Genomic DNA, 21,621 nt, shown 5'->3' on the forward strand with positions numbered 1-21,621 from the left:
GTAACTTTGCAATGAAACACAGTTTTGGCTGTTGCCTGTGTTAATTCTGAGGCTGGCAGGGGGTGTGAACAATGGTGACACACCATCTCCACAGTAGCTCCATGAGGATGCTGCCAGAGGGTTGCACAAATTAACTAACATCTGATCACACAGAGATGGCAAGTGTGATCAGTTCAAAGCAGGAGGAAATATCACACAGGGAAACCAAAATGATCACAAGTGTTGGAGAAGCAGCAGTGGAATGCAGTTCAGCCATTCAGAATGCAAACTCACCTGTTTTTGGCCATTCTGCAGTGGTTGAGTACATGACTTGAAGAGGGAAAGAGGACTTAGAGATGGCAGCTGATCAGGGAAATCATCAGTCAACATAAACCTGTGTTGTATCAAGGAAGATATTTTCATTGAAGAAGAGTGAAGAGTTTAATAGCCCAGTACTAGACTCCCTGAAAACTCACCTGAAATACAGACTGCCATGCTAGTTAAACTTTCACAGGAGTAATGCATTCAGACTGGGCGAGATTCAGTAAAAAAACTATTAGTTATGATAAGAAAAGCCACAAAGTATCAGACTAAAGGCATTTGCAGTGCAATAGAGTGTTTCTGAGGGTGACCAAGAATCAAAGCCTAACAAGGAGTGTAAGATAGTATAAGCATGAGTAATAGTTCTAAAAAAACCATTGATCTTCAGCAAATTTCAGTTTGAAACTTCCTGAAAAAGAGGCATTATCTCTGCTTTTGCTTTCTTCCAACAACTGTTTCCTCTGCTGGATTTCCTCCCATACCTTCTAGTCACTGTGCTTTCAGCTTGCTTTCAGCATGTCTGCAGCAGCAGGGATTTCTGCAGACACAAGATGTGGCAGAAACATCAGATTTTGCTTCTTTGGAAACTGATCCTTTTTAATTCTTCTAATGTCACTAATTCCTATTTTCAAGAAGCCAATGAGGAATCATTTCTTCTTCATTGCTTTCTTGCTAACAGTGATCTGGGAAATGGAAGTTCCTATCTTACACTAAGACATCTTGGCTTGTTAATTTTAACACAATTAAGGATGAGGGAACACGACTGTGGTCTATAAATGGACATTAGGCTACACACCAGTGAAGAGCAAGAGCAGTTTCAGCTGAAGAAAAATTTTGTTCAAATAACAAAAGAATATTGAGAATGAATAAATTTAAGTTGAAAAGTAGAAGAAAGGCTTTAGCCATGAAGAGAGTGAGACCTGGGATAGTCTACCAGACATGGGTTGGCTTTGACTGAGCTATACTTGTACAAACAGATCTATTAATTTTGAAGAAAACATCCTCACTTTTTTCTAGGAGTCCAGGAGATCAGTTGCATCAGGTGTGTTAAATTTTCACATGGTTTGGTTAGCATCTCTTTATGTTGCCTTTGAAACTCTGTCTGAATAGTCATGACCCATTTATAGGAGGATGAAGCATGGCCTTCTACTCATGTCTGCAGAGGTACTTGAATGAACGACCCAGATGCTTTATTCACTCAGATATCCCCCTTCTTGGAGAGGGTGGAGAGAGTCCTGAGTGATTTAAGATAGAGCATACACTTAATTAATGAAAAATGTCATATCACACAATGGCAGAGGAGACCACCTGATGAGCTGGGAAGGCTTTTCCCATTTTCTGCCCTATTTTTGGGAATGAAAAGTAGTTTTAAGAACATGCTCAACTCTTTTCACTGCAGGATCATAACACTACACCTCCCTCCATAACATTTTATACCCTCCAAAACCTCCTCTGATGGAGTTTTGTTCCAACACTTCTCCCAGAGGATTTTGCTCTCCTGTCTAATAAATTTCACAGTTAGGAAGCTTTCTCTGATGCTTTGTAACTCAGAGCCACATAAGAATGGATAAAGAGCTGCCTTCAGACGTCAGAGATGAAGAGTACTTATATGCATGGGAACAATCCCAAAAGGAGTGAGATGAAGAACTACTGCAAATATCAGCAGTGTGGTTACCTTTGCTCACCTTATGTAGCAGGGATCTAGCAGGAAATGCAAAGGTGTGAATTTCAGCACTTGTGAAAATGCCAGATTTGCAGCCTTAAATAGCAAATTCTTCTGCCTCTCCACAAAACAAATATAGCAGGATGTCCACTGTCAAAGTTTTCTCACAGGGAGGTGTCAGCCCAAGGGTGAGAAATGGTAAACAGGCACCCAAGGTGGGGAAGAAGTGGTCTTTAGTCCTCTGAGTGGCAGAAATTGAAGCAGGGTCACCAGTTTATTGTACTGTTGACATTTGACACGGATCAAATGAAAATACTTGGTTGTAATGAATAAGGGTTCATTTTAACATGGCAATGGAAGATTTCCTTTCCAATGATCAGCCACTGAAATCACCCTATCGCCTGCCAGTGGATTTAAAAACAATGTCATAGAAGGTGATTTGGGCTGAGATGTCATCTATAAAATATTTATTATAATGAGATATATGGCTTTCAGTCACTTAGTGTATCCTGCAGTAGCTGCTAGATGGGTTAAAGACCAAATTAGTCAATCCTAATGTCATACACAGTTCTTGCACAGTATTTTTATTGCTAATTACTTGGTGGCATTATATTCACATAAAATAAGACCAATATGGACATGGCTGTTTGGGCAGCCAGGTTGGACCTTTCTTGTGTAGCTCTTTACCTTGTCAGTGGAGGTGAATCACTAGTTGAAGCAAGATCCAATCTGAAGCTGGAGTGTTTAATTACCCTTGAAAAATGGAAAGGTCAAAATAGGACAGGAATGACAAAGTCAATTGAGCATCTGGACAGAGTCCAAGCTTCAGTCCTCACTGTCATCTCCTTGTTTCTTCTTTTGAAGGAGTCTACATTTAAGTGTAGTTGTAAGAAGATATTTACACTGAATTCTGTAGTTCTTTCTCTCTTTTTCTCCTTTTTTCGCCTCTATTTTGTTTCTCCTCCTCTTCCTGCTTTTGCCTTTTCCTTCCTACCCTCTCTTACTGTCTTATTTCTTACAAATGAAGATTCAGGATTCCTTCCCCACATCCAGGCTGGGATGCAGCCCGTGATTGGGGATAAGGATCAGGCCCAGGGAGAGGGTCCAGGATGACACAGCCTGAGCAATCCATGGACTGGCACTGAGATGGTCTCTTGACCCAGCAGCCAGATCCCCCTCCAGTGTGTGGAGACTCTTGTAGCCTTGTCACATATTCCTGTCACAGATTTTATCTGTGAACACACACACACACACACACACACAGACAGACACACACACGTAGGATCTGTACATCAAAACACTTTGCATATGCACATCTGGTGCATAAATATGCAGACAGAGAGGCACATTGGTAGAATCAATCAACAGCTCTCTCTGCAACACTCAAGTTTAGCTGATCGTTAATCACAGATGTCTGATATCTTTTTATCTCAAGTCAAAGATTCTCTGTCTCCTTTATAGCAATCAATACACTGGGGCCATCTCACGAAGTCCACGGATTGTTATTTCAGTGATCTGACAGGACAATAACCGTATGATCCTGACCCACGTAAGAGGCTTTGGGTGACGCATGTGAAAGGCTGCTTGTATTATATCTATAATTTATTTGCAGCTCAGTCTCCTGGGGGAGCAGGGGGAATCATGGCAGCTGTTTAACAACCTTCAGTTACAACTGAAAGTAAAGGGAGCCACAGTTCAGCTGAAACATTATATAAAGATTGTGCTCACTGGGCCAGGGAACCTGAACTAACATGTCTATTTTTGTGAGGAGTGTTGGGGGATTTTTAATGACTGTAAGATCCTTGATTTTACGGCTCAGTCAGAAATACAGTAGCCATAATAACATATTGTAGTGATAGTATTCTTACAACTACCAAGTTTTAAGAATATGTGAAAGGAGAAGTTGCTGTAGAGAAGTAAGGCCATTTATTAGACCAGCAGACACCTGTAAAAATCAGATGAGTTGCTATGCACATAGTCCTTTCTAGAATTCTCAAGCACAGAAAATAGATGAGAAGCTAGGCAGGGCAAGGTGTAACTGGTCTCAGTTTAACAGTATCACATTAATTGTTTCAGATGAAGTGGGTAATGAAAATGAGGCCCCATGGGACAGAGAGGGACAGGTTATTACTGCCCCAATAACGATGTGAGCTGCAGTATGTTCTACATGTGGGAAATGGCAGTGCTGGACCAAACCTAGCATGTTACAGCATCATGGAATGGTTTGGATTGGAAAGAACCTTAAAGATTGTTCCAGCCCCTTTGACACTGACAGGGAAACCTTCCACTAGATCAGGTTATTTCGAGCCCATCCAAACTGGCACTGAACACTTCAAGGAATGCAGCAGCCACAGCTTCTCTGGGCAGAGTCAATGGGCATAGCTGACCCTGCTCTGACTGCGAGGTAAACTGCTTTGGCACTTAGAGTGGTTTAAATTCCTGTGTTTCACCTTTTTGTTGGTCTGGTTCTGCAAACAGCTTAGAGAGTTTAGCTGATGCACCAAAATCCATTGAAAACCTGAAAAGCAGATGAAATGCTTCTATTCAAAGAGTGAGAAAATGAAACACTTAAGCTCAGCCCTCTGTAACAGTTAAGAAGACACAAGAAAGAACAGGGAGCAACACAGAACATGTTTCTAAGCAGCTGCAGAAGTACCACAAGCTTGCAGATCTCAGATGCTGTATTTGTTTTGGGTTTTTTTTTTATCCTCATAGAGGAAGTAGTAAACCTAAAAAATATAACACATGTGAAGGAAATAATGAAATTGCTTTCACAGGGGAAGAAATGACCCAGGCTATCAATCACCACCTTGGGAAAGGTGTTTGCAGGGTTGGTGAGAGAGAAGATGAATGGGGTTGGGTAGGCTAGATGGACCTCTGACCCTGTGCACCAGGCTGTTTGGATGGCCTTACTGGCCATGCTGAACATTGCTCTGGTCCTTTCTGGTTCACAGTCATATACCCAGAGTCAAGGCACCTCTGCTTCCTGGTACTTGTCTGAGCTCTGCCTGAGTCCTTTATGAGTTTTCCACCTGCCTTTGCTTGACTCCAGGGAAACCAATGGCTCTCTGCCAGCTTTTGTCAACAGCATGTGCAAGGACAATGTTTGCAAGACAAAATAACTGGTGTTAAGATTTCTCTGTAAAGGAGAAGAGGTTGCTTTATTAAAAGGTCGGTTCTGCATCTAAGAGGTTAATAAGTATTCGCTGCAACTCATCAATGTCAAGACTAAAACCAAACAGGAAAATGGCAATCTCTTTCTCTTTTGTAAAGGAACTTGTTGAAATAACTGCCTAAGTCTGCCCTGTGTTTACTAAAACGGCTTTGGAAATCTCTAAATCCATTTATCCTGGGGATTATCATCATCTGGTTTCCAGACAACATTCTCATTTCCTCCAGTGAGGTTTTCTGATACCTTAGGCCATTAGCTGTGGTATTGATCTTTCCTTAAAATGTGAGAATTCCTACAGCAAACGCAGCTCTGCATCCAAAAAAGCCCCAAGCCAAACCTGTTTTTATCTGAATAGGCAGAACAGCATCATGTTAGGGACAAAATTTAACATTCTGTAGCTTTTGTTTATAATAAATATATCAGGGCAGGCTCCAAAGACATCCTTCACAGAATAGACAAAGCCTGTTATCAGCCACTTGGGAAAATTCTGTTCCAGAAACAAAAGCCTTTGACACACCAGTCCTTCAGCTCCTAGTCCTATGGCTCAGCTCTGGGGAAAGAGATAATGGGCAGTGTTTGGAGTGCAGCTTCTGAGATTTCACCTGACTCTTCCTACCCCAAAATCCATTCCCCCATACAAATCCTGTGCATCAGTCCATAGAAAAGTATTAATCAAGACCCTTATTACTCATCCTAAATCATCTGTCAGGATGGTGCCTCTTTAATAGAAGGGGAGGGAAGAAACCTTTAGCAAGAGTCTGATAAAAGAAATCGCCACACTTTTACGTATTTTTTTCCTGCTTTACAGGCCTGGTTCCGCCTTTGTCTCCCACTTACTAGGCAATGTTGGAATCCTGCAGTTACTGCTATATTAAGGAAAACAATCCAGTAACCTTAGGAAGAGGGAGGTGAAGGCAGGTGGGAAAGGAGTTGACAGTGTTTGGACCATTTGGACAGGTGGGAATCTATTGCTACTTCTAAACTAATGGGAGCTTGTTGAAAAGCTTATGTTTCTCAGAAAAGAAAATTTCTCTGCAGCTGTAATCCATGAGGCAGAGAACAAAGAGTTAAATTCATTCACCTTAGCTATTAGGACAAGCTTGTTTTCCCAACAGTTCAGCCAGAATCTCTGTGTAGACAACTCTCTCTTGTTCCCCCCACCTCCAGCACCAAGACCTTCAGCAAGTCTCACTCTCTCTCTCTCTCTCTCTCTCTCTCTCTCTCTCTCTCTCTGTTAAATGTATGAGTCATTTTTTAGCCCTATACAGAGTTTATGGGAGGTTTCCCCAAACACACATTTTAGTCAAAAATAAGTTTGACTAAAAGTGTCTGTCATGGAATAGGAAAAAAATTACTAGAATTTTCTTCTTGCCACTTTGGACTTATTTTGGTGCTTGAAGCATAATTTTTCGGCAGTTACAGAGAAGTGTGATTTAAAATTTCTTAATCAGAAGAACTCTTCAATGTATGAAAGTCTTCATTAACACCTAGGAGCAGTCATTATGGTCAAAAAAATTAAATTCGGGTGCCTTAAGTAAGAATAAATATACACTTTATCAATTTTTCAGTATGTCTGAGCACCTGCAGATAACATTTAAGACGAGTTAATTACAGGATCCTAAATATGGATTAAAGGATTAGCTTTAGACATCAAATTGTGAAAAGTTTAGCTTATGTAACTTACCAGGGCCACATGGAAAGTTGTTGGATTTAGATGTAGAATCACAAATCTTCTTAAACAGGAGGAAGGATGCAGCAAAGGATCCAGGTTTGTCTTCCTTGTTTGCCACAATCTAATTCTTCCCAAAACCCAATAGGGAATTAAAAGCCATAGGACATTTTGTTCTTTTTCTGAAGTTTCTTTCTTAATTGTAATAGCAGTTAGGAGTGATCCATAACAAACCAAAACTCCAATCAACAAACAAACAAATCCCCAAACAAAACAATCATTTTAGGCTATAGACAGATGCTCAGTGTGCAGCCACCTCAGCCAGCTGATGATATTATCGTGTTCAGCTGCTGTTTTGCAGCTCTGAATTTGTATCCCTTTCCCTTTTCCCTTTCTGCAAGCATTTCAGCTCTTCCAGCAAAATGAATCCTGTGAACACTCCCTAACTCAAACAGTAAAAATAGGTGATTAGAGTTATTTCAGCTAGTTGTGGTTCAAGAGGATAGATATAACAGTGTTGAAATGGGGGTGGAGAACAAGTAATTTTTGGCTACAAACAGTAACAGCTTCAACATAAAGAAGAGAAAATTTGGAAAAGGACACAAGTTTTACAAGCTGAACATACTGAGTTCAACCTCACAGCCCTCAAACTAATTACCCTGAGATAAAACAAGTGGATTTTAGCTTTTCCTTAAATAGTGAAGATAATCTGGTAGTGATTTGACAGTAAATGTCACAGCAAACAGATTTAGGACTAGAACTCAGCCAAACAAGCAATGTTCTTTCCCATGCAGTGTTTTAAAACAAATACCTGTTCTTTTCTTTATTTGAAGTTTCTTTCTGTCCTGCCTCCTCTTCTCCCAACTCAAACCAGTGAAAACCCTGCATTTTCAGAAGTTATATGCAATCTATATATGCATCTAGTTATATGCAATATCAGCCAGGGTCAAAGATCTTGCTTTGCTGTTATTTCAAGCCCTGTTGCCAACGAAGAGCTGCACAGAATGTCAGCCCGCTCGTGGCCTGTGAGGGCTGTTCTCCAGCAGCACTTCAAAGAGGCAGCTCAGGGGGAAATTCGTTCTCAGCTCACTGTGGGGGCCCGTGTGATTCACTGAGCCCCCGCTGGTGCTGGCGACAGCGACCTGGCCAGAGCTGTGCGTGGCTCCGTGTAGGGAATAAGGCTCTAAGAATTCATACAAATTAAACCCTCCTACTTCAAGCAAAGTTTGGATACCTGTTGGAAATCAAAGCAGCTTGTATCCCCCCTATTATTCAAATAACACAATGAGGAGGCTGGAGTGGCCATTGTGGTCAGTAAGGCGTTCCCCATCGGATTTACCTGTGTCTGGCATTACGTGGTCCATGAAAATATTACAGCAAAGCCCCACAAAGATCTTACAGCAGCATGGAACAAACAGCTTTAAACTAGCACAGTGAAAATCAGAAGACATGGGATAGGACCATGTTTCTTTTGAAATATATGATTCCGTTAAGATAAAATATTTATAGAAATTAGATCGGCTAATGAGGATTTAATTTTGGAGAAGACTGATAAATTGCCAGTCATATCAGGGCAGATTTTTCTCTCTTTTGGAACAAAAATTTCTAAAGGGAAAGTTCATGAAACAAAGAAAATGAATTAAAATTGTTCATGGCATGTAATTAAGATGTTGAAAACAAAATGTTGGTTTTCTGTCTCAAATGGAGTTTGTGGATCACCCCAAATAAGGGTATTTTGGGGGGTAAAGGAAATTTTATTTTCAGTGAGAAAATCTACCATATATTGTATCAATGCAAAATAAATTTTATTACTGAATTTCCTCACAGAGGAAATAACACACACCTCTGTTACGTGGACATGGGCAGCAGTGCTGTGCCAGCTGCAAAGGAAGAGTTATTTCTGGTGAAGAAGTTTTGCATTCCCTTTGTTGCTCATCTGTGATTAGGGACCCTGAGCCATGAGAAGAGGCGACTTATCTTGAGGAGCTGATGAGGTTATCACTGCCAGTTCACTTCCCCGTTCCTCCCTCCCCAGTCTGCCCTACTTTACCCTCATCCCACTCACCAATAACTAAACTACTTTTCAAACAGCACCAGGACCACAGGGCAGAATTTTAAGGAAAGCAGAGTTGGCGGTGAGTTTCCATAAAATGTGATGCTGATGGCTGCAGTGATGAGGAGCCTAATGGATGAGCAGCTCAGATGTCGTGCTGTGAAGGGCAAAGGGGCTGCCAGAGGCAGGACTTTGTCTGTTGGCATCTTAATTGCCAGATTTCAGAACTGCACATAAAAATGCAAACCCTGATGCTGCCCCTGGCAGCGTCTTGGAGTTGGTCTGATTCACACCAGCCCAGAACAGAGTGAACAAAAGCTTTGAAAAGCAGGGAATGATGGTCTTGAGGAGAACAGAATCAAAATTAGGAATGAGATCTATGAATTAACTGTAAATTTCAATAGCTACAGTAAAAAAGATAAGGCAATAAAAGAAGGCAGCTAAGGAGTTGACTGTAGATCCCATATGGCATAAGTCCACTCCATTAAGAGCAGACTGGGGCTGAAGTTTGCATAGACAGCAAGAGAGGTAATGTAGAGGATGGCACTGAGGGCACTGAATGGAAATGCTCAAAATTTTAGTGACTTTGCACTGCCGACGTGTACATCACAAACTTCTCCACACATGAGTTTTCCTGAGTGTGAAATAGGAAGCAAATCTGAGCCAAATGCGGCTGCAGACTTACAGCAGGACCTGAAGCAGGGCCTTGCACACATCTGGGAGTGCAGACTGCCCAGAGCTTGGAGTAGCACAGCTTTTAGAAATCCAGAATTTCCAAAATGCAATGCCAGCTTGTAGACTGCAACCTGCTTAATATCTTCAACTAGAAAATGTTATTTTACTATTTGTAGATTCCAAGAGCTGATAAAAAAAGAAAAGAAAAAAACTATTTCTGCAGCTATACCAGATGCAAGACTAGGTGAGCTTTTGGAAGCAGAAGTTGTCCAGAGAGGTTGTGCATTCTCCATCCCTGGAAGTTTTTAAGGCTTGACTCAAAGCCCCAGACAACCTCCCCTGATTCCAGAGCTGACCCTGCTTTGAGTAGGAGGCCAAGTTACAAAACTCCTGAGGTCTTTTCTAAGCTGAATTATCTTCTGTTTCTTTTTTTATTTTCTAGTACCAATTAAAGCGAAACTGTACCAAAATATGAGCAAGAGAATCTATGCAATTACTTTCTGGTCCCTTGGTATTGCTAATGAGTGCAGAAACATAAAAGATCCCACACCCCCAGAGGATCTTGGAGATAGATCTAAAGAGAGGATGGCTCATATGCAGGGCATGATTCTTCAGGGGTTTAGCAGCATCAGTCCCCACTCAGTGCACCAGTGAGAGACTCAAGGCTTTCTGCTGTGCTTTTCATATCCACCCTATTTGTTCCTTTCTGCCAGTGTAACTTTTGCTGCTAGATGCTGTGAAGTCTCAGGTCCCTGTCAATATTTATGGTGCATGTGTAATTTGAATAGTTTAAGATAATGAAATAAAATTCCTGTCTGCATTCATCAAGCCCAATTTATCTGCAGCAAAAAATCGGAACACAGAACAACTTAAAACTACCAGAGGAGATTGTGAAATAGATGAACCTCTGTGTAATAAATGAACAACTTCTTAGTCAGAGCAGTGGTGCCAGGGGGCGAAAGGGATTATAGCATCCCAAGTGCCTCAGAGAAACCCTTTTCTGGCATACATAAACCCATTGCACAGCTTCGGGGTTGGCAAATGCCAAAGATTCATCAACAAATGATCATTGTTTTCATACTTCTACATTAAACATGTGGAAACACACTTGTGGAAAGTGTCATTTTAAGGGACTGTGTCTTTTTAAAGGAGCAGTTTTATTGAATATCATTTTAGGTTTAAGGATTAGAAATGGTCTGCTAGGCTTGAGCTGCAGGAAGTGACTTATGGTTACTGCCTGGAAAATGCAGTTCACCTGAAAATGATTATCTTAGAATTTTTTAAGTATCTCTGGCGAAAGTGAACAGTCTTGATTAAGGGAGTTTTTAGTAGGTGCATTGCAGGATACAGAGATTTAAAAACTGTTTTTCAGAGCTGTCCACATATTTTGCAAGATCAGTCATATCCCCCTTCTCCCTTCAATATTATTTTGATAGTGATGAATTCATTTACATAAATTATTAGATATTGAGTGGGGAGACAGAGTGTGAGAGAGAAAGGAGGAGATGTGTCTCAAGAAATTCCTCTGGGATCACTGGGGGAGGCTACCAGGAGGGAGTTGAAAGTTGGGACGATTTAAATTAGTCATTGGCAACTGAAAAGTAGAACAATACCTGAGACACATAGTGAATGTGGAGGGAAAGGAAAAGAAATATCTGGGTACAGATCCTGGGCCTGTGGTAGCAGAAAATTCTCAAGTCCAGAAGAGCTCAAAGCATGCAGAAAATTTGAGGAGAAAGAGAAACAAATGTGAGTTTTGTTATTATTTTCTTGTAATAGCCAAAACAAGGCTGTGGTGTCTCACCTACCACAGATTAGAATAAATGAACTCCTATGGGGATGAAGGGAACCATTTTAAACCATTCAGTTTGATTGCAGGTGACAACATCCCAAGTGAATTCATAGTCTTGAGGCTGGAATCTTATTCATGCTCTACAGAAGTGGGAGAGAAGCCAAACAAATCAGTGTCACATTGAAACCAGGGCCCTGGGGAAGCAATCCCTCCCAAGAAATTCCCACCGGATGCTGAACTGTGAATCATGTGTGATTTATACTTGTGCTTTGATAACAGCTAGTTGGGAATTATTTTTAGCTTTCCATTCAGAAATTAAAATTCATCACAAATGCTTTTTTTTTTATTATTATTATTTTTTTCCTGCTCCCCTAGAATTTAGATGCTTGAATTACCCAATCTTCAGGTAATATTTCTGAGCAAAACCAGAGAAAGGTGCAGAAAAGCCAAGACAGTAATGACACCAGCTGAAAACTAAGTTTAGTGGTAGATCTTAGTCCAGTGGTGTAAGCAAGCAAGAGAAAATCTGAACCAAGCTCCCTCCTACATTCAGTTTGGTCTATTGGTTATTCTGGTCAATGCAATATTGTATTATGAGTGCCTCTGTGCTGACTGATTCTCATCAGGTCGTGAAGGGCTCTGAAAGGCTTGCAGTATTGTACACCATCACTTATCTGGAGAGTCTCTCCTAGCCATTTCTCAGCTGGAATCTCTTGATTTGCTTATATCTATTTTTGTTCAGTGTTTGACTTCAAACAATGACACACACCCTTCAAAAAAAAAAAAAAAAAAAAAAAAAAAAAAAAAAAAAAAAAAAAGGAAGGAAGTATTTCTGCAGTCTATGTCAGCATGGACTCAGTAATTCATGGATTTATAATTTCTCCCTCCAGCAATTCCTTTCCAAACACCCAAGAGAATATGAAAATTGCAAAGTGCCTACAGTCCCTTCCTTGCATTTAGAGTCCCTCTAGCAAGGCTTTACATTTGCATTTTTTTTATCCCCTTCTGTCTGTTGTCTGATTGTGATTGTAAAAAAGAAGACCGAGGGCTTGTGTTTGACTCCTAATTTCACCTCTGCACTGTACAATCAGAAGTGGTTTTCAGGCAGAAAGAACGCAGGTGAAGTCTCATGTTTGCCTTTTGTTCCGCATGAAAGAACAGAACACATCCTGTTGTTCATCACTCAAGGTTATTCCTCTTGGCTGTCTGCTTGCTTCTCCCCATACTTGTGCCTTAAGCTCTACTTTATTCACTTTCCTGGAGTTTAACGTGCCCCTGGTTTCTTTCCTGGCTGAACCCAGGACTTCCAAGGTGGCAATGAGGAGAGTTAGTGGTAGGCATGATGCTTTCCAGCTTCCCTGACTTCTGACACCCTCTGTCTTACCTGATTTTCGCATAACAAAAATCTCACATTAGTACACACACCCCCTTAGTTTAGCCCATAAAATATTCAGGGGTTATACAAGTATTCAAATTAACATTCTGACACAGAAGGTGAGACCAAGACATAAAAGTGGAGTCAGCAACTGTGCTCTTGGCAGTGCCATCCTCCTGAGCCCACGCTGGTTTGTCACCGCAGGAGGAAACCACGAGAACTTTGTTTCAGGGAGGAATATGGTTTTGAAGTCCAGGTTTGTTCCAAGTCAGAATGAAATGCAGCAAAAGCATTGAGAAGTCCCAGGAATTGAAAAGTTCAGGGAGAAATTAAATACTTTTTTCAGAACATACCATCTTTCTTACTTCAGCCTTTCCATTTTTAATACACTGCAATTATTCCTTTTTTTTTTTTTTTTTTTTTTTTTTTTTTTTTTTTTTTTTCTTTCCCCAAGACTAAGCACAGAATAGGAAATGAAAATCCCTTGTTTTCAAATGTCAGAAATGGGACAGACTCACATTGCTATCACACCTCTCCCCTTCTACACCTCCTCATCCCTTCTTGGATCATCCACATGAAATTTTGGCAAAAATAGATGAGATTTTCCATATGTGAAGTAAGTGACAAAAGCACCCACGCCAGGTTCTGATGAAATCCACTGTCATCCCAATCTGACATGACATTGCCAAGCAAGGTGATTGATCTGTAGGGTCTATCTTACAGTGACAACTACAAAGTTGTGAGATCTGGCTACCAACCAGAAGATGTACTGGTAGACTTAAGGCAGTATGTCAGCAAGTCCTAAAGTTCTGCTTAGACCTGACAGCCTGTTATCAACTAAATCTTCATATCATTGCTGCTTTGCTTCACAGGGATAGTGTCAGGGTGTGTCTGTGCTGGAGTTTGATGCTTGAGAAAGTGCATGGGCAGAACCACCAGAGTAGCAATTTTGCTGATGGAATGAATTGTTGTTCCAGAGCCTAGTGTTAATGAGGAAAACCGTCATAGTTCTTCACTGCAGATGTCCAGGTTTCAATATCTGAGGACTCAAAGCCTTAATTTTGTATTACTTTATGCGTCCACAAACACTTTTTAATGCAAAACCTTATCAAATAGTGCAACAGCTCTCTGTGTGCTTGGTCCTGACACAGGACTGCCATTTTTCCATCAGGGCTTGTCAGAAGTGAGTGCATACAGGCTGTGTAGTGTATGGGCAGCCAGCCCATCTGTTGCATCCTGGGAGTGTCAGCCTGTAGTGCAAATGCCCAAGACTGCCGTACTTATTCTTGGGTTTTCCTGGATATAAATCTGTGCAAACGCAATTTGGGTATCCTGCAAACACATATGGAGCAAAAGCTGCCTCCTCTAGGAAACGTTTGTCATGCTAAGCACACATTCTGTAGGGGTGTTCAGCACATACCCTGAGTTTATACTCACTCTGCTCTGGGTCTACCCATACAGCAGCACCTTTTCTGATACAGTGGCCAGATACAGAGCCTTGCAGATGTCCTTCAGTTAGCTCATAGTCAGCTGGGCTGCTAGGGAGACTTCCATCAGCCAAGGGGAAGGAAACACAAACAGGGATGGAACACGAGGAGCAGTGTAGACACACAAGAGTACAGGAGGGCTGAAGCTCATGAGCTATGGTGCAACAGACCAGTGGACTCTCTTTTGTTAAATTCTCCTCTAAGACCTTCAGTATTGCATCTTTGCTATTATCTTCTATTCCTGTTATTGCTTGCCTATCCCATCCTATTCTCCCAGATTTCTCCTCCCTCTCATCTTACTCCATTCCCTTCATGTGAGCCTTTGGTTGTCCCTTCTTACATTGCCTGTGCCTGCTGTCACTTTCTTTCCTGGGCTGGAAACCAGGCAGTGCATCTGATTTCTGCCAGATAACCCCATTCAGAACAGTTCTGGGCACTCGACATCCAGGGACGTGTTGCAAGGCCACCTTCAGGACAGTGTCTCATTGAGCTTTCTCTCAGTAAGAGAAAAGAGTTAGAAAACACTGGTTAGAAAGCACTGTTCTGCAGAATTTGAGCTAGATTGTCTGTGAGGGTCAATCTGTGTCCCTCTTTGCTGGGGGAATCATTTTGGGAATGGACAGTCTCCCTGTCTAAGGCAGGCTTATCTTGGTGTACCAGACTCCTTGCTGCAGTCAGCTGTCTGCCAGTGGGAAAAGTTTCTTCATGGACGTTTTGGAAACAGTAGTTGAGGATAAAGTCCGCTGGTGTGTCCCACTGGACACTTGTGAAGATCCTGGGAGATGGACTTGTATTCCAAAGGAGAAAGTCTCATCTTACACTAGCTGTCCTCAAAGTCTTTCAGCATAGGTTTTTCCCATTGAATTATAACAGGATCCAGGGACAGATCAGCAGTGACCTGTCATTGCCACCTTCTCAGCACTGTATTACCAATCCATGGATTTCTCCACACTTGTGTCCATGAGACATTTGCTTTTCCCCTTTGCTTTCATGGTTGTGTGCGTTAATGTTTACACACTTTTTTGAATTATGTGTTTCATAGAAACATCACTTAACAATTGCAAGGACTATTTTCCAGGGGAAATAGTTGAACTCCTCCAAGTGTTTGCTATCACCTTTTGGTTTTTGACAGATCTGACAGTCATCTGTCTAGACGCTAAATTGCTTCAGCATCCTTTTCATCTTTTGTTCAAAAGTAACTTTTTCAAAGCATTGCTTTATTATCTGTGAACATTTATATCCTAAGTGTCAGATGATGAAATATGTGGAACTTCCTCTATTACTTCCTTAATAAGAAAAAAAAAAAAAAAAAAGGGAAAATATGACTTTTTAAAACTTTTTGGAGGATATTGGTCTCTCCCAAAGAGTTTGGGTTGGGTCCTCTGATGCCTGAGGGCCAAGTTTCTACATTTGCAGTCAGAAAAAATAAGGAAAAATTTGTTTTTTCAAAGGGTGAGTGGTGTGAGATTGAGGAAAGAAAAAAACACACATGAAAGCCATGGAGCCAAACCACTATAGTTCATGGATCAACTTCACTAGAGGTTTTTCATGTGTTGGGGCACAGGAAAAAAAATTGGGATTCTGGAATTCCTCTGACTTCCAGAAAATCACAGTGAGATGCTAGGAGAAAAAAACTTCAACTCAAATGCAAAAGAGCTCTGTCTCATATAGGTTTTGGTAGTGGTTTTTTTTTTTTTTTTTTTTTTTTTTTTTTTTTTTTTTTTTTTTTTTTTTTTTTCCCTGTGTTTTTCTTCCAAGCAACTGTTACTGTGATGTACTAACATGATTGCTGCATTCGGTGTGACTCCAGCTCCAACAGCTTCTCTTATGAGTAACCATGACTAGGTGCAATGTTTAGTTTCTCTGTGACCATACAACATTTAACAACCTTTAACAGTGAGCAGGAAAAGTGAGCTGTACTTAGTGTTCTGAAGTATTTTGGTGCAGGCTGCTGTGCTATGCAGGTAGGTTGATAGTGTGCAACTTTTCTAAGAATTTAGCTTTTGAATTAAGGAAAAAACCCCCACCCATTAGAAATAGCAGGCAGGCACTCTAATGTCAGACTTATAATTTCTAGTACCTGTGTACTAGAAAGGATAAGTACTATTCAATTACTATTTAATTCATTGTTAATTGAATAGTAGAAGTTACTTTAATAGTCTTAGCAACCATCTATCCCTCTCTCTCCATCCATCCATTCTTTTCACTCTCTGCTCCTTCCTTTGCAATGCAAAGAGGAAAGAGTTTGGCGACATGAGAGCAGGTATACAGGTAGCATGGGACTGGCAGCTCTCAACAGTGAGGTACCTCCATCAGTAGGGACTCCAGGAGAGTGAGGACAGCAGGAAAGGGAAAGATGAAGTGATCCAATTTATAAATATATTCCCCCACTCCCCATCTGTACTATGCAGATATCTCAGCAGGGCAGATGGATCTGCATACTGATGAAGGCATGGGGCATCAATGAAAAATGCTGGATCTGGCTGAGCTCTCTGCAGGCACAGGGTCTGCCTTCTCCTCTATTAGAGCCCAACACACTTGCATTTGTCAAAGCTTGGACATGCATGCCAGGATTTGGTGCTGGTTTGTGACTTTGCTTCTGCCTAAGAGCAAGGCCCAGTTTCCACTTCAGCAATCAGATAAAAGAGTGCAAAGTGACTGAACTGAGCAAGAGGTAACTTTAAATCAGCTCATCAGTAGGCAATGTGAATAGGGGAAAATGAGTATCACTACAAAAAAGGCAATGTAAATCACCAGCCAGGATGCCTGGAGAAAACCAACTCTGTCAAATATGAGAGATCAGCTTGCTGAGGTGCCTGGAGGGGTATAAAGAAAAATCTGGGCAATTCCTCAAAGCCAAGACTTTGTGCTACACCAGCACTGAGAGGAACATAACGAGGTTACTGTAGTTTCCTTCACAGTGTCACATCTGACAGTGCCATATGAATATCAGTGATGTGGCACAATACCCCACTGAGGTAGGTGTGAAATCACATCTTTTCTTTACAGACATCAAACAACACACACAGTCAAGGATTTTTGGTTCCAAGGTACCTAACAATGCTTTCTCTAGAGCCAGTGGGAGATGTGGGGGTCCAGCTTCCCCCAGTACCAGGCACTCAGTAACTGGCCTGAAATGACACCACAGACCAGAGACAGATCTGCTCAGAGCTTGACTTGTGACTCTCAGACCACCTGGTCTTCCTGTAAGATAATCCTACCCTGTAGTCTTGTGCCAAAGTATTTGGAGAAGGAAAATGACCAGCAGGGAAAGGTCCATGCCACTTGAAGTTTTAGGGGACTAGAATGATAAATATTAACATCTGAAAACCTCTCAAAGTTTCCTCTTTACTATGCTGGCACAGATGGAGTGATCTAGAGGCCAGGGCAACTGTGATCCTTGATGTACTCCTTGGACATTTAAGCTTCCCTTAATTTTTTTTATCCACGACAGACTTAGTATCCTTTCCAAAATGGGTCCTATGCCAGCTCCTGATAAACCAATTGTTGTGCTGCAAGGAACATTGTCACTGCTGACTGCAGTAAACCAGACAGAAGCCAAAGACCTGAAGACTCAGAAACGTCTTTAGAGATCTTTCTGGAAAGGAGGAAATGTTACACCACAGTAAGCCCAAGCAGAAGCACTGGGTCAGCCAGGCACTGCAGCTGTCAGGGCAGCAAAGATGCTTTCAACTCCTCATGAGAGGGAGGACCCCTACCAGACCAGGGGGCCACCATGAACCCAGGGTCCCTCTTTTCTATCTTTGATGCTGGCTTGTTCCAAGGCACCCTTTCAGAGCAGCACATGGCTAACACAGCAGCATTCCTGCCTTGAACAGTGCCCAGGCAGCACAGGAGCAAATCTACCTTTGTTTGTAGAGCCACTTGAAATAACATCCAGGGAAATCTTGGGAGAGGTTTTGATCTTTCCTTCCTGGCATGGACCAGACATTGCTGCCAGTACAAACTGTTCAGCCCTATCAGCATGATAGATGCTCCTGCAAAGAACACAGTTTTAGCTGCTTTAGTACATATCTGCCATCACCATCTGCTATTTGTTGGCATGAATGTGTGCTATAAGGAAACTAGGTTCAAGGGTAAAAAAAAAAACAAACCCTCACCAACCTTTTAGAGTTTTAAGTTCATTCAATGGTTTCGATTTTGTTGTTTCAAATATTGGATATGCTCACACAAAGCACAGTATGTCTTCTGTTCTTGAGTTCTAATGATCTCTCTCTCTCCTTTTTTTTTTTTTTTTTTTTAGCATTGTTGTTACTAGAGATCTTCAGACAAAGGTTCTGTCCTTACAATAAGCACTAGGAACTCAGTTAACTTGGTAGGATAGTCCTTGCAAGGTGTAGGAGACCTTCTGAAGATGGTATGAGATTTTTCAGATGATGTGCTTGAAAGAGTCTCACTGTATTCTTGACCAGAACTTTAGTCTTTTTTCTTCTCTCACTGGGGTTTTCTGTCCCGGTTAACCCAAGGCAGCTAAAGAGGGCCCTGCACAGAGAACCATCCACAGGAATATGAGAGACATCAAATAGACTCATCCCTCCTTGAAAGTAGCAACACAGAAGTTTTGTGTGCAGTATTTGAGAGCAATATTTGTGGAGTGCTTTGAAGTTAGAAAGCACTATATAAATGCTAAGTATTATTAACTACATGAATCAGTCTTCTTCAGAGAAATATAACACTGCTAAAGATGGGAGAGACGTCTCTTCCTTTCTTAATGATAACCAATCCTTAAAGTTATTCATAAAAATTACTTTTAAAAATAGATCAAATGATTTCCCCATCCCGTGATAATCCCTCTGATTGCCCCCATGTTTCAGTTCACTGTATCATCTCAGAGATCAAAGGATGTTTCTGAGGCTGGCAAACCAATCCCACAAAGAAGAAAACACTCTGCTGTAGATAAACAAAATACAATTTCCAGATAACATCATGGTGCTGATCAAAATAGCTGCTTTTCCAATTAGATTTCAAAGAATTCTTAATTGTTATTGATTTAATCTGGAGATGTGCAGATTTTTCCACTTAGGAACCTGTTTCACAAGGAGCTTATTACCCTGGGGATTTCAGTTGCAGACAGGTTTTAGTAAGCAGCAACAGCCTGGCTGTCAGGCAGGTGACAATAAAAAGGGAATCTGTCCAGATCCAGGAGACAGTGCTATTTGTGCTTCTGTTTCCTGCAGTAATTTAGAGCACACAGCCTTACCCATTCTGAAATGGCAGCAGACCTCACATCTGCATAAAGGCACTTGCCTTTAAGCTGTTATAGGCAGAGCTCTTAAATAAAAACTACCTTATCTGTCTACCTAGTCATCACCTCAGTGTTCCCTTCTGCTTGCACACTTATTAATTTAAACCATGGGGTTCTGTCCTGAAACTTCTTTCCGTTCTCACATCAGATGCTCATTTTCAGCATATATACATATATGTGTGTGTGTGTGTGTGTGTATATACTTATATTTTTGCATTTTGCTGTGCAGAAAAAATAAGTAAATAAGTAAAGGATTCTATAATGTCTGCTGGGCTGCCATTTTAAAGTCAGGCAAATCAGCAGGGTGTGGGAAGAAGGGAGGCAAATTGGGACTGCAATTCCACAGACAGGTGACATTTTGGAGCAGAACAACAGGAGGTGGCTTCCTGTCAAGCAGCAATAAGAGGAGGAAGAATGAAAAATAACCCCCCAAACAAAATTGTTCTGTCCCAAGCAAATGACGGTGGAAGGATTTGGTAGAGTGATAGTGGGGGACTTAATGCTGTCAGGTAGGTATGACAGTGTCAGGAAGAGTGACTCAGGAAAGGTGAGTCAGAGCCAGCTGCCATCAGAAAAAGAAGTGCCCAGGCCATGAGCAAGATCTATCACTTGGTGCCTTCTTGCAATACAGCCGTGCCACAGTTTGACCTCAAAGCCCAGCTACCTGTGCACACCATGTCCTGTGATGGGATGTGCTGCCATCCATCATAGGTAGGGACTCTGCTGTCAAGAGGAACAGAGGGGCTTGGGTGAGAATCACCACTGGACCAGGATAAAAGGTTAAGACTGGTGCCACCAGCGGAAAAATGAAGAAGGGCTTGCAGAAGCCTGGAAAGCAATGAATGTTGTTGAGAGTGATGAGAAATGCACCTGTTGTTTTAAAGCCCTGCACTGGGCTCAGCATGCCAAGGTGCTCCCTGGCACCATGAAGCCATGGAGCTGATCAGTTCATCCTAAACAAAAAGTGTGAAAAGGATAAACATTTTGCCCCATCAGGGCAAAACCCAACATTAAACTTTATAAAATATTCCCCGTGATGCTGCATCTCTAGGACCCACACAGGAAAATGTGCCGGGATATCTATACAAAACATCTGTACTCTGAAATTGTATGAAAGGTGAATTTTATGTAAGGGTTGATATGAAAATTTGGAGGAAGGGAGAGTCCCATTTTTCTAAGAGGCCAAAAACACCAGAAACCCCCAGAAGGTCCTATCTGTTTTGGAATTCAATTTCCAGAGGCTCTGAGAAATTTGGAAGGCTGTGAGCAGGATCTATCTGTTCCAGATGATGAACATTCAGGCTGATTTTGCTCACAAAAAAGAGATGTTTATGAACTAATTCCCAGCTATTCTTTCCAAGCTATTTCATCTAACCATGGCAAGCTTTTCCTCAAAAAAAAAAAAAAAAAAAAAAAAGTTTCTAAAAGTCTTGGTAAACATCAGCTATTTGATGAGAAAATAACTGGCTTTGTAGGCAGCCAAGCCAAAACCACATCTGCTAATGTCAGTGTTACATTTTGGTTAAATTTAGCCTAATCTCAAAATAGTATTTTTTTTCCCACTCTCCTACATGGTAATATGGTTTTATTAATAAAATACATTGTAAATGACATTTCCATGAAATGATAACATTAGGGGGCAGTCCTCAGCTAGAAGCCAGTCCTATGAGTTCATTGAACAGCTGTGTTTATATGGGGTTGTTTGCAAAATTTATGTTTGAGTTTGTTTTAACCTTACTTTATTGCTACTGAAGAAACAATAGATCTTTTCCATTACAAGTCACAGAGTGTCACATTAAAATACAACAGGGGGTGAAACTTCCCATGCCCCTTCTCCCCATAAATCTCTGGTTACATATATATGTATATTTTTCTTATAAACAGAAAAGCCCTGCACAGAATGAGACACTGCCTTCTCAATGAGCTGCCAGAGCAGTATCGCATCCATCCACGTTCTTATTTTGCTTTTCCCCTGGGGCTGCATGGCTGAACTTTTCACAGAAGGTGTGATGTCCTGTTTCTCAGTTCCCTGGTCAGGTCAGGCACATCATGACTGATTTGTAGCAGGCAAACAAAATCAATAGAAGTGTCTGTAGGGTGAGACCCTTTGGCCTCCCCTGTATCCCTTCGGTGGGTAGGTAGACCAAAGACATTATTTCAAGCATTTTC

Source organism: Sylvia atricapilla, chromosome 1 (genome assembly GCF_009819655.1).
Source record: "Sylvia atricapilla isolate bSylAtr1 chromosome 1, bSylAtr1.pri, whole genome shotgun sequence".
Classification (NCBI taxonomy): domain Eukaryota; kingdom Metazoa; phylum Chordata; class Aves; order Passeriformes; family Sylviidae; genus Sylvia; species Sylvia atricapilla.